Source organism: Nothoprocta perdicaria, unplaced genomic scaffold (genome assembly GCF_003342845.1).
Source record: "Nothoprocta perdicaria isolate Ctin4 unplaced genomic scaffold, notPer1 scaffold_153, whole genome shotgun sequence".
Classification (NCBI taxonomy): Eukaryota; Metazoa; Chordata; class Aves; order Tinamiformes; family Tinamidae; genus Nothoprocta; species Nothoprocta perdicaria.
In genome coordinates, this window is record NW_020454683.1 from 201,707 (window position 1) to 215,905 (window position 14,199).

Below are 14,199 nucleotides of genomic sequence, written 5' to 3' on the forward strand. Positions count from 1 at the left end.
TCAAGTTCCTTTTGTAAAGCTATAAGCAAGCTTCATATTTTTCCCATTTTATTTACATAGTGCAATATTTTGAAGATTATTTTTGCAAGATCTGAAGGCCTGCTCATTGATTATAGAGTACCTCAGAGGTATTTTAGGATTCAAGAGAGTCTAATGTATTAGTAAGGTGTTCAGATGAACATCCTCTAATCATTTTGTTATTGCAAATCATTGCTAAATGCAATACCAGTAATCAGTAGCTCTTATAGAGCTCAATGCAACATCTYGTACATGTGTAAACAAGGCAATGAGTCAATACTGATGGTATTTATGATGCTGATAATAGAAAAAGCTCACATTATAATAAAGTATATGGAAATACTGATTAGAGGAGATTGATCCGCAAGGTAAACAGGATATTTATTTAAATTTGCTTAGCAAGAGAGGGGAAATGGATACATCTGTATTATACATCTTGTATCTGTATTAAAAAAAAAAAAAAAAAAAGGAATATTATCACTTCATCCATGGATATTCATCTGATGTCCTTCAGATGCAAATAACAGAGGATGAAATCTTTCCTCTCTGATAGCCTCCCAACAGTCCTATGCTATTAAATATCAAATGAGGCACCAAAATAAGATTTCCTTCTTTTTTTATGCAKATTATTATTATTATTATTATTATTATTATTATTATTAKTTTTCTGAAGGAATATAGAAAGATTTGAATCTTCAGAAATACTTGCAGCAAATGTAATACACTAGAAGCGGTAGATGAATGGTAGGATTATAGAAGGTGCACAAGTGCACTAGTGAAAGTGATGGAAAAATTGTTTAGTAAATAGTTCTTCTATCTTAAAAACTAAGTTCTGATTATCTGCAGGGTGTAATCATGTGCTTTTTCAGGAAACTTTTAGGAAAGATTTTCACCTCTGTCTTTTAGAGCAACTGCTATTCTACCACAATCCTCAGTGAATATTATACTAAATTTGAATTTTGTTTAGGATTGCAGAATAGCATAAARTCCAGCATAAGCTATGACACCAAGAAAAAAATGATGATTGCTACATATATAAGCAGATCTCTTTGCATGCTCAGGGATTTCCTAGACCTTAGATCATATGCAATCTATTATGTACATAAAGATCAGGTTTGAATATATACTTTTCCAGAAAGCATTTTGTCATTCTGACATTTTTCTGGCAAGTTTTCAGGTATACTTTATACTTTACATTTATATTTATTGACAGATATGCTGAGGCTTTTAGTTTTAATAATTCATCAAACACAATGGTCACAATATCATAAGGGAGTCACAAAATCTACAAACTTCAGTTATGCTTCAGTGTCTCCATGTTCTATTCCTAAGTAAGTCTCTAGCTTTCATGCTATTACYGACACTTCCTAGCGTTAGTGAGAGAGTGAAATAATAACCTTATGTGAAAGCAGTATAGGCAGCCAAACAGAGCTAAAAAAGGCAGAGGGAAAAGTGAGTACAATTAAAGCTCAGAATCCACCTTGCACTGGCAAATCATTAAGAGCTTTGTTGTGGAAAGAAAAAAGATAAAGGCATTCCCAAGGATGACCACAAGATATGCTTCTGCACATTGCTCAGAAGAAACTTATACATAAATATGATTATCTGCCAGTGAAGCCATTTTGATAGGGCTGCATGCTTTTCTGAGCCATTTCTAGGAATGAATGTTAATGCACAAATATGCAAAACTATTGACCATCAGTTGCTTTTAAGAGAAATCATCCCCAGGTTATTGAAAAGCGATCAATTGAACATTATTGYACAAAAAGCCAGTTGTATAAAGTTTTTTGAAGGATTCTGGTGTGCTAGTCATAGGTCAGCAGCTTCTGTTGCAATTTTGTTGTCTTTTTGTTTGAGGTGTGATACTTGTCAGTTGCTCTTGGTGCCTGAAACTCAATTTTGACACTTAAACTAATAAAAATGACATCCACAACTACTCAGATACTCTGATCTCATAAATGACTYCCCTCTTGGATGGCATGGAGGTAAAAGTCCAGCTGCAATGAAGCTTAACTGTATGTGTTGGACTGTCATCTTGTAAAATCTGACTGAAAATATACCTCAGATTAAGACTTAAATTATATCTGCCCAATTCTAACTCCTTTAGAGTTAGATAGCAATGATTTTGTAATGTGCCAAAGAAGGACAAACAATAAAAATAACAACAATCAAGCACAGATAATTGTGTGGAAAGTTTACCTACAAACTGATGACTGCATTTACCTTATTCTAGTGATTTCAGGAACTCAGGCCAGTAATTCAGGCATGAAGGTCATTTTATCTTCCCATTCTTTTCCCTAACATAGAAAGAAACAGCAGGATACAGTCAAGCAAAATGTGACTCCATGGCTGGCCACAACTTTGCTTTCTTTGGTAACAGGAAGCCTTACATGGCACCAGATATGATGGCATCTATATGGAATCCATCCTTCCCAAAGGGTGAAGAGAGCACTGGGACATGAGCTAGCATCAAGAAGGCTTTAAACTAAATTCTAGAGGGAGGGGGCTATCATTGGGTAAGCAAATGATAAAATAAACCATGGCCTGTCATACCACTCAGAGCAGCCTAATGTCATAGCCTGTGAAGAGTTCTTTAAGTCTGATGAGGCTAAATGACAAAATATGAGAACTTCTAAAGGTCCACATAGTCAGGCTGCAGCTGCCCCAGCCAGAATGAGAGGCACATTGGGAACCCAACTCAAATGCCTTTATGTAAACACAGGCAGCATGGGGAACAAGGAGAATTGGAGATGCATGTGCCGTTGCAGGGCCATGATCTCATTGCAATTACTGAGACATGGAGGGACTTTCATGATTGGAATGTGGCCATGGAGGGCTTTAAGCTYTTCAGGAAGGACAGGCCAGTAAGGTGASGTGGCAGAGTTTTCTGTACATGAGAAAGCAACTGGAATGTATAGAGCTCAGCATAAGAGAGGACAAAGCTGGAGTCGAGAGCCTGTGGTTGAAGATTAAAGGACAGGCCAACAATGGCAACACTGTCATGGGCAACACTATCACGGGAAGTTGAYGAGGCCTTCTACAGGCAGCTGCAAGAAGCCTCCCAATCACAGCTCCTGGTTCTTATGGGGGATTTCAACCACMCTGACGGCAGCTGGGATAACTACACAGACAGTCCAGGAGGTTCCTGTAGAGAATTGCAGATGCCTTCTTGATGCGGGTGGTTGATGAGTCAACAGGAGCAAGGGTGCTGCTAAAGCTGATGTTAACACATAGAGATGGTCCAGTGAAAAATGTGAGGACTGGGGGCAGTCTTGGTAGCAGTGACCAGGAGATGTTGGCATTCACAATCATGCTTGGAGGAGGATGGGCAAGAAGTAGAATTGCAACCCTGGACTTCAAGAGAGTCAACGCTGACCTCTTCAGGGAGCTCCTTRGAGGAATCCCCGTGATCAGGGTCATGGAAGGAAAGGGGGTCAGGGAGAGCTGGTAAATATTTAAACACCACTTTCTCCAAGCTCAGGATGGGTGCATTCCTACAAGAAAGAAGTCAAGTATGGGGGTCAGGAGAGCTCCATACATGGGCAAGGAGCTTTTGGGTAAAATTTATGAGAAAAAAAGAGAGCATACATACTGTGGAAGAAGGGCCAGGCCACATGGGAAGAATACAGGCACATTGTAAGAGAATGCAGGGATGCAATGAGGAAGGCCAAGACCTGTCTGCAATTATAGGGGATGTCAGGGACAACARGCAGGGGTTCTACAAATCTATCAGCAGCAAGAGAAAGACTAAGGAAAATGTTTGTCTGYTGCTGAATGGGGAGGGTAGCTTAATGACAAAGGATGCAGAGAAGACAGAGTTACTAAATGCCATCTTAGCTTCTGTCTTTACTGCTAAAGCTAGTCCCGAAGAACTACAGAGCCCAGATGAAAGAGAGATAAATAGGAGAGAGAAAGACCTTCCACTTGGATTGGGTTAGGCATCACTTAGGGAAACTGAACACCTATAAATCAATGGGCCTGGATAGGATGCACCCAAGAGTGCTGAGAGAACTGGTGGAGGTTGCTGCTCAGCTGCTCTCCATCATCTTTGAAAGATCATAGAGAGTGGGGGAGGTGCAGGAGGACTGGAAGAAACATCACTCTAGTCTTCAAAAAGGGAAAGAGGGAGGAGACAGGAAACTAYAGGCTGGTCAGCCTCACCTCTGTGCCTGGAAAGATGATGGAGCAGCTCATCCTAGACAGCATCTCTAGTCATGTGGAGGAAAAGAAGGTGATCAGGAGTAGTCAGCATGGATTCACCAAGGGGAAGTCACATTTGACCAACTTGATAGCCTTCTACAATGGGAACATGGGCTGGATTGACAATGGGAGTCCCATGAATTTTGTGTACCTTGACTTCAGCAAGGTTTTTAACACCRTTTCCCATAATATTCTCATAGYAGAGTTCCTTAAGAGTGGACTAGACAGTGAGGTGGATTGAGAACTCTCTGGATGCCAGAGCTCAGAGGGTAGTGATAAATGAGGCTGAGTCCAGTTGGAGGCCAGTGGCCAGTGGTGTCCCCCAGGGGTCATTACTGGGCCCAGTGCTGTTCARTTTGATCATCARTGACCTGGACAAGGGCACAGAGGGTAAACCGTGAGCAAGTTTGCAGATGACACCAAGYTGGGTGGGGTGGCCAACACTTCAGAGGGCTGTGCTGCCATSCAGAGGGACCAGGGCAGGCTAGAGAGTTGGGCAGAGCTTGGCTTGGGCGATGCAACCAATGAGACTATTTGTGGCTTAAATAAAACAACAAAGTTAGAACAAAATAAATAGYCCCTTCATGGAATCAAATCCATAGACATCCAGTCCCATGCAGAAGGCTAAGACAAAGGTGGAACAACAATGTGTGGAAGATAGGTAGGACTTGAACATGTTGACCAGCTGGAAGGGGTACCCTGTTCTCCTATGTTCATGGTTCTAGGCACAGCTGGACAGGAAGGACAGAGGCTTTTGACTAGTATCTGAGTGTGTTATAGAATAGAAATTCTAGACTAGAAATCACTATCTACCTGCTATGCTCATCTTAATTATTAAATTATATCTAAAACTTATGTCACTAAATAGAGAGGTTCTGGTCTTGCCACTACCTCACTCTAGATTCCTCTGTGATGTAGTACATAAAGAAATAATGAAAACCTCTTATTAAAATTTAGGGACTGAGAATCCTAACAACACAGCTGAGTTCTTTTTTAAGATAATGAGCAAAGATTAAAAAAAAAAAAAAAAAGGCAAATGCACACCTTAAACATAAAATATTTAATAGGAAAATCAGCACCTGAATTTTCACTAAAACACAAGACTGAAGCCTATCATACAACAAGATCATATGTGACATCTACACTTCATGATTAAATTCCACTAAGCTAGCAGAAAGATGTATTCTGCACCAGTTTAAAATTTGTATTTGTTGAAGTATATTGCATTTCAGCTASTCACTCTGAAGTTGCCAAAGAAAGGGATTGCTTTCTGAAAGTCTGCTCTTGAAAGAAAGGTCACCTGGATTAGGTCACTTTGCTTCATTTTATGGGTCTTACTTGTTTTGAGCTTTGAGCTTCATATTTCTTTTCTTCTTTTTTTTTCATCATGGGGCCTGTCAGATATTCCAAAATAGCAATCTGCCTAAACTAGTGGCTTTAAGAAAAATAAATAAATAAATAAATAAATAGATAAATAAATAAATAAATAAATAAAAGGAAGAAGAAGAAAAGAAAAGAAAAGGAGGAAGAAGAAGGAAAGAAAATGTAAAATTAAGAGAGTGACAATGCTTATACCATAAAAATAAGCCTATTATCTCTACAAGAATAGCTACTGCTTTTTGTCATTATATTTCCCTCAGTCCATAACTTCTTCCCTGTTATAGTTTTATTCAGATCATTTTTACTCCAGGGAAATAAAAACAGTGCATCACAAGTGAGCTATACCTAGATGATACAATTTTTTTCCTTTGATCTGCAGTGATTAAAAGTAGCGGCTATCGTACTTATGACATATTACTCTAAATTGCTTTCACAAATTCAAACAGTGGGGGAGAAGGAACAAAATTCTAGAGTTTTGACCTTATTGTTTCCACTGAGCAATCAAGAAATCATTCAGTATTGCCTCCAGGCTGATCTTCAGCATAAGAATAGAATCAGTTGTGTATAATTTTGAGTATTTGAACCAACAAAAGAGTAAAGCATAGAAACTGGAATCTTTAATTCCGATTTTGGATAAGATCAGTAAAATTAGTTCTACTAAAACATTTTTCTATTAGAAGAAAATTATTTCTCATATGGATTGAATTACAGTTTTCTGGATCTCTAACACCAAATTGGATAAGAAAAGATATATTATTTTTGCATCTCTTACATTTCTGAACCTCTTCAAAGCTAAGAGTTATGATTATTTATTAAACTTACCTTCAAATAATTCTTGGAAATCTTGTTTGATTAAGGTGTCAGTTTAAATGATACACATTTATTTTTCATCTTATTATGCTGCAACTTTGTCAGGCTTGTCATTTTTTACACAATATCACAAAATATCCCCAAATGACATACTCCTTCAGTATTACTTATCACAGAAAGCTACATTTTCTTTAAAGGATGATGATCATTTTCAGGACTTGAATAAAACCTATCTTTCTCAGGTTGTTTACCAGTTTCATATGGACATCATATGAAAATATGGATATCAGGAGAGAAATTTAGCAGATTCGTGCCTGGCAAGATATTAGAAATATTATTAGGAACAGGACATGCTAAGATTAAAAAGACAAGAATGGTCATCAACRGGACAGCAACCAATAATTGTATTTTCTACTGCAAGAAAAGGTGCAATATGAGTGACAAAGAAATTCAATGAACTTTCTCCAAGAAAGTGCAATAGTTATGGGACTAATGATATCTTAGACTTTTCTTTGTCTTTCTGAGTATCCTTCCAAGTAACAAGTCTGGCACCTGCTCTTCTTTGCAAGGAATCACATATTTCATCTGTTTTGTAGATAGCGTCTTATATTTAAAATGAGGTTTATATTATTTTATATATATATATATATATATATATATATTATATAAAATGAGGTTTATCTTATATTTTAAAATGAGGTTTAAAATAACCTATTTTTAACTGTATTTGACTCTTGTAGAAGCCAGGAAATAATATCCACTATTTTTTTTTTTTTTAATAAAGTGCATTTATTTCACCACTAGAATAAAGTAACTTGAAAGGAATACTGAAATAAAAGAATATCTTAAAATTTGATATGATTTATGCAGCCATGTATGTATTTGAGCAATTCATAGATTCCCTTCGGAATGAATGTATAAAATAGGCACTTTCAGGATATGTTTTATTTAGTTCTAATGTCTGTGGTTAGATGAGGTGAATCTCACATTTTCTTTTCTAAACTTTGCCCTTTTATGGTAGTGGTTCCCTGGAACTTCCACCTCTCTTGGGAAAAGGGACAATACTTTGCAGCTAAGATCTTACTTGTTATCTTTGTCATTCCTTTGCTCTGCATGATCATACCAGTTATACTGCTGTTTTTGCAGAAGAAAAATCAACCATAAAATTAGCTAATTCTCTGATACAAGTTAATGAATAATTTGGTAGCTACCAGAGAAAGAAATATACAGTSCATATAATTACATCACTAGAGCACAGCTGTTAAAAACATCTTACACATTTTTGTGTGTGAAAAAACATACAAAAATTCTTAAGAAAGAGTCTGCCTATCAATTTTATTGTGAATTGATTAAAGAAAATGATTAAAACAGGAACACAAAAGTTCCAAACTAAGGGTTTCTMAATTAGGGTCAATGAGATTTTCTGGATGTTTAGCACTTCTGACAAGCCAGTTATTTAAGAGGCTGCTTAAAAATATTCTCTACCTTTGCACCTTGTTTAAAGAGTTCATCAAGCATTCTTGTTCTCTCTTGCTGTCATAGCATTTATTATGATTAAGGTTTCTTCAGCTCTTCTATGACTAGCGTGCTTCTCTTAGAAAACATCAATGTTGTCAAATGCTATGTTCTTTCTATCTTTGTGTTCATATAATGATAGAATTGTGTGAATAGTCAGATCTTTCTGTTTTCTGTTCTTCTGGTTTTAAGGCATTTTTAGGGAAGTTAGAATGTGGTAACTGAAAAAGTTAATTTTCAGTTGACCTAAGTATTAAAATTATAATAGTAAAAAAAAAATGGTTTTATTCTTAAAGTTATATATGCTCCGTAAGGCAGCATACTCAATTTTTTGATTTCATGGCATATGTTCAATTTTCTTTCTGAAGAGTCAGAATGAGTAATCAAGTCATGATCCATTGTCCTCCAAACTGTAAACTTTAAGGTCTTAACTGTTGTAGATACTCCCAAACTGAGTCTAGTAGTCAAAGATCTGCCTTCACTGAAGCGAGAGGAATTTTTGACAGCCCTTATGTCATAGATACTTTTGTTCAGCGTCATTCTCCTATAAACTGAGTACAGACAGAAAAACATACACAAAAAAGACAAAAAAAAAAAAAAAGAAGTATAAATCTCTTTATAAACATCCAGACATTTTGTACATGCTACAATGCCAAGAAGGCACATAAAATTCATGCCTAACGATCTGTAGTCAGATTCCAATATGGATATATAGAATGTTTATGCAGAAAATGGAACAGAAGGAAAAACTAAAGCTCTAAGATTGCTCAGAATACTCATATACATATACTACCATTATATGACATGAAAAGTGACCCAGCAATATTTTGGCAAATACATTTTTTGAATTTCTCATTTCTCATTCTATATGAAAACATCTTCATTTATTYTCTGTCATTTAAATACTAAGAGTCACTTCATCAAATTTGGGATCAAATTTTTATTTGGAATTTCTTTAATTTCTCATGTAGCACTATTCGATATTGTGGAAGCAACTACTGTAAGTGCAGCTGAATGACATCAAACTACAATGCAAGCATTTTCTTCAAACATAAATCATTCAATTTGTAATTTTTCAATGGTTCAAATTTTTTAGTACTGGAATATCTTAGAGTGATGAATCCTCATTCAGTAAAAATATTGAAGGTGCTCTTTCAAGATTTTTTCTTAACTCAAGATATTGTTTGTATATCTTCACCCTTTCCATGAATCAGTCTTGATAATAATAGAGAAGGGGCTTGAAATGGGAACAAAATGCAGCATGATACAAACCAAGAAAAAACTTGTTTGTTTTTGCATGTTAGTTTTTAATTTATTAACAGAACAACTTGTTTGACCGATGGCATTACTAAGATAGTCTCTTTCTTTTCTCCCTTTTTTTCTTTTCTACTTTCTTGTTAGCATTAATGAGTAGAAATCCTGAGAAATCCTGATAGCTGGTTCCGTGTTTCTTCTCAACCGGAGGACTAAGTAACTTACTCAGAATTTGTCTTGAGGATTTTTGTGATACATGAATAGTATTAAATTAAAAAATATTACAGTATGAAATCTTTTTCTTCTCTCCTGTTATTAGGGACACTTTACTATAACTTTGGTACCTGTCAAAATGAGTTCAAAAACTTTTTTTTTTAATATATTTTTTCAAAGCTACTTCTTAAGACCAAACTTTTGTTTATAAACCAAGAAGTAAACTCCAAGTCACATCACATATTTCTTCAAAGATTGGTGTTGGAGACCTTTGGCTATGTAAAAGCAGATAACTGATTTAARTTGCCTATCTTGAAGAAAAGATGATCATTTTTTGAATTATAGCTTCTTTATTTTGGATATCCTTTGTTGGATAAGATAAACAGTTTCATACTATAAATATGTCTATAATTGTACCAAATATGTCTAATACCATGCAATTTAAATTTTAAATTCAACATAGTTCAAGTATTGCACAAATACTTAAATGTTTCCACTGATCTTTAAAATACAACTTATTGTATTTTAGTTAACTTAGTGTCCTGGTTGACACTAAGTTAACCATGAGTGAGCAGTGTGCCCTCRTGGCCAAGAAGGCCAATGGGATCCTGGCCTGCATCAGGAGGAGTGTTGCCAGCAGGTCAAGGGAGGGGATCCTGCCCCTCTACTCAGCTCTGGTGAGGCCACACCTGGAGTACTGTCTTCAGTTCTGGGCACCCCAGTATAGGAGGGACGTGGAGCTTCTGGAGAGGGTCCAGAGAAGGGCAACCAGGATGATTAAGGGAATGGAACATCTCTCGTAAGAAGAGAGGCTGAGTGAGCTGGGCCTGTTTTCTCTGGAGAAGAGACGGCTCAGAGGGGATATGATTAATATGTATAAGTTCAGGAAGGGAGAATGCAGGGAGGAAGGGGACAGGCTGTTCTCACTGGTGGCCAGCGATAGGACGAGGGGTAATRGCCACAAGCTGAAGCATAAGAAGTTCCGTCTCCAGGTGAGGAGSAACTTCTTTACTGTTAGGGTRACAGAGCAGTGGAACAGGCTGCCCAGGGAGGTTGTGGAGTCTCCTWCTCTGGAGGTCTTCAAAACCCRCCTGGATGCCACCCTGTGCCACATGCTSTAGGTGTGCCTGCTTGAGCAGGAAGGTTGGACTAGATGATCTGTAGAGGTCCCTTCCAACCTTAAATATTCTGTGAATCTGTGACAACCATAAAACCTCCCAATGTCTTGTCAACATCAGAAGAGGTTTCTGAGATACCATGTTATTAATAGAATATCACAAGTGACAGAAATATTAGATAAAAGATTCAAATATGATAGGTACATATTGAAAAAGCTTTGTCTTCTTAAAATAATTTTACAATGAAATGTAATTCATAGATTCATTTTATATTCTTGGTTTAATTCTATCAGAATTGTATCTTCCCAATCAGATTATGTCTCAGTTGCACGCCTCACTCTTAGATTTACAGTTCCAGAGGGACCAGCTCCAGCATTACTGTGGAGGATCTATTCTCTAAATCCAGTTCAAGCCAAAATCAGCTAGATCTTACATATCTGGAACAAACAGCCTATAGATGAGCTAAAGTTTTAAACCTGAGATATAGATCCAAATGATTCTAGATTCAAGTGTGATTATATTTGTGGTTTTACTTCAGGTCATATGACAAAGGAAGTTATGTTATTTCAATGAAATGCAAGTGGCCTCTGCAAGAGGTAGGGAGGTATCTCACAATATTTTCCATGAAAAGAAAATGCAAAAAGTAGTGTTACTGTAAGAAATTATTGTGCCTTTTTCCTAACTGATTAAMAATAGAAAGTACCTGTGATACAATCTGAAGACAACCACAGGATGCAATCTGTAAATTTAACTCGACCAAATATAAATTTTTATTATAAATGTAAAACAACATCACCTTTGATAGGAAGATGATGTACCTGTCCAGCTCAGTGTTTAGATATTTAACAATTTGATGGTTAAGAGATGAGATGGCTCAAAGCCTACCAGCTAGCAACCTTACTTTCAATATTAGGATCATTCTCTTTTTGGCCTGCATCCAACTTCTTATCCAACACTGGCTGTTAATTTCCTAAGTACTAAGCATTCACTAAATTCAGTATATATATATATATATATATTATATATATATATATATGTATATATAATGCATCATTCATTCTTGAAGGTAGCATATACCACTGATTAGTCCAGCCCTGTGCTTTATCATATCCTCCAATCTTACAAAACAAAACATTAAAAGAAAAAGAAATCTTCTATGTTAAATCCTGTCAAATTGTGCTTATCTTGTAAATTCTGTAAATTATGCTTGGTTTATGAACAAATTGTTTTAATCTTTTGTCACTGCTTATGATACTTTCTCTGGTCCACACGTGCTAGCACTTTCACCTCCCTGTATTTCTGTTTTTCATCTACTTATTTTTGTATTCATAGCCTGTTACTTCACAGGAATAAGAACTTGTTTTTTATAAGGGTGCAACATAAGCAGCAATGGATCATTCCAGACTGGAATTCATTTGTACCTGTGAGCTGCTGATAACTAAGAATAATCTTAGTGGTGCTTGGAATCATGTAAATTAAAGTTTTCTGTGCATGTTCACAATTGTTCTGTACATCATGAGGATATTTTCAGCTCTGTTCTGAAGACAGTTGGTATACAAAATCCTTTCAACTGATAACTAATGGGCCTTTTCCTCCAGCACAAGCATTAAAGGTTGCCTGTTTTCAGAGTAGGTGAGTTTTTAACCTTTCTGTGGTTTCCTATGGATCTTGAGTGTTTCTATATCTATTATATTAACCATTACTCTAGTAAGTTACTTTATAGTACAAATAGATGGACCCCAAGCAACTATTACATTGTGAGAAGTCACATTATTCCAAAGCTTTTCTTATAATTGTTTATGCCTTAAATCCACTTACATGAGAACTCAAACAAACTCGGAGAACTAGAGAATGGGAAAATAACTTTTGGTTGATTTCTTTTCTTTGTCTATCTGCCACAATATATACCAAGAAAAAGAATATTGCTCTCAGAAAGTTATTTGKTTTTTTTAGCATCCATTTCCTATAAAGACCATTAAAGAAAGATAAATAATTTGTCTAAATAAAGATTCCCAATTCTGTACTCTACTGGAATAGGAAATGATAAGCCATTTCAGGAATTACAAGAAAACATTAGAGTATTTTCTTGGAAACTCTATTATAAAGAGATGGTCTTGCTAAGAGTTGTACATAAATTACTGCAAAATTATGCCAATGCTAAGATGTCTTTGTAAAAGTGCATGCAATAAGTACTGCATATCTAATGATATAAATGCTATTGCATGCAAGCTCTCTGCTTATGACAATATATTTATTACTCTGCTTAGGAAAGCTAAGTGTTCTGGGGCATTGATCACTGCAGAAACTCCATTGCCTTGAGTAGCTTTTCTCTAAAAACAATTCTATTTCTTTAAAAGTAGGCATCAATGACATACTAATGCATGACCAGTCAATAACAGAGCAAGAGAGCATTACAAGCTTGAGAGTGAAATGCTGGGGCAGTTTCTGACTAACTATTACACAGTAGTCAGAACTATTTCCAAGACTGTTACTGAATATTCTTGGGAATAATTTTTATGGCAAATTTAAGCTCACTTGGGAAAAATAGTATTAAACATAATATTGTGTTTAACACAGTACTGCCAAATTGCATCTTTAAATCACAGGAACTGCTAAGATTCCTTAGCATGGTAGTAAAATGATCACAGTCTGGTGAAACTGCACTTGGAATTGTATTTGTATAATTTGTAAGGAGTGAGCAATGCCATCTTAATAATCAGTTAAATTCCACTGTGGCTTAGGTGCTTATATTATTACATCACAAAGCTTATCAAGATTAGCCTGTTTTTATATTTTTTCATTAAAATATGTTGTTTTTCACCAGAGTCTTTTGTCAAGTTCCAGAAGAGAAGGCATGATTAGATGAAGACACCTAAGTTTAGGTGCCTAACACCGAGAAAGAACTTTTCACGGGAGATTCTCTCCACCCCCATCACCACAGAGTATCTGAAATGTGTTCAAGGCTAATAGATATTAYGTAGAAATGTTTATTACCTAGTAGCTGGATCTACTCCTGCCAAAGGGCTTGGTTCAGATCCCTAAAAACAGCATCTAGTGTCATTTTATTTCCTGTGTTCATCCTGCATCCTACCTGTCCTTCAACTACTGGAAGTGCATAGGTGTTTCAAGGAGCCTATGTCCTTTTGACCATCTATTTGCAGATGTCCTGAGTGCTCTACAGACTCCTCAGATGGTACTAGGTATATATGTTAAGCAAGGAGACTGAGTCCTAAGTATGTGCTCCAGCATAAATCAAATACTTGTGCAATTCTACTCTAACTCCAGATTAATTAGATTTCTATTGATTCCATAATGAGAATTTACGGCACTGCTTGTACACGTTAACACTGACATATAAGTGTCTTAATCTGAAACTGAGTTCTACCTGAATGATAAAATGAAACTAAAAATTGACTTATTATTTATTCCTTCAATTATGTGCTAATTTACAATATTATAGGTAGAATCATTTCCTTATGATAGATACTCTTTTTTTTGTCTGTAAAAGTCAATGAACTAATATAACATTCTATAAATAAGACTGATGTTACTGTCCTTAGATAGGAGAACATTTTTCAACTTATTATATTATTTTTTTTTTTCCAATAAACTTACATTCAAGTATTTCTGATGGTCCCCATCTGTATGTCCCCAAGAGACATACAGAATTAGGAAGAAGATAGTCTTAACC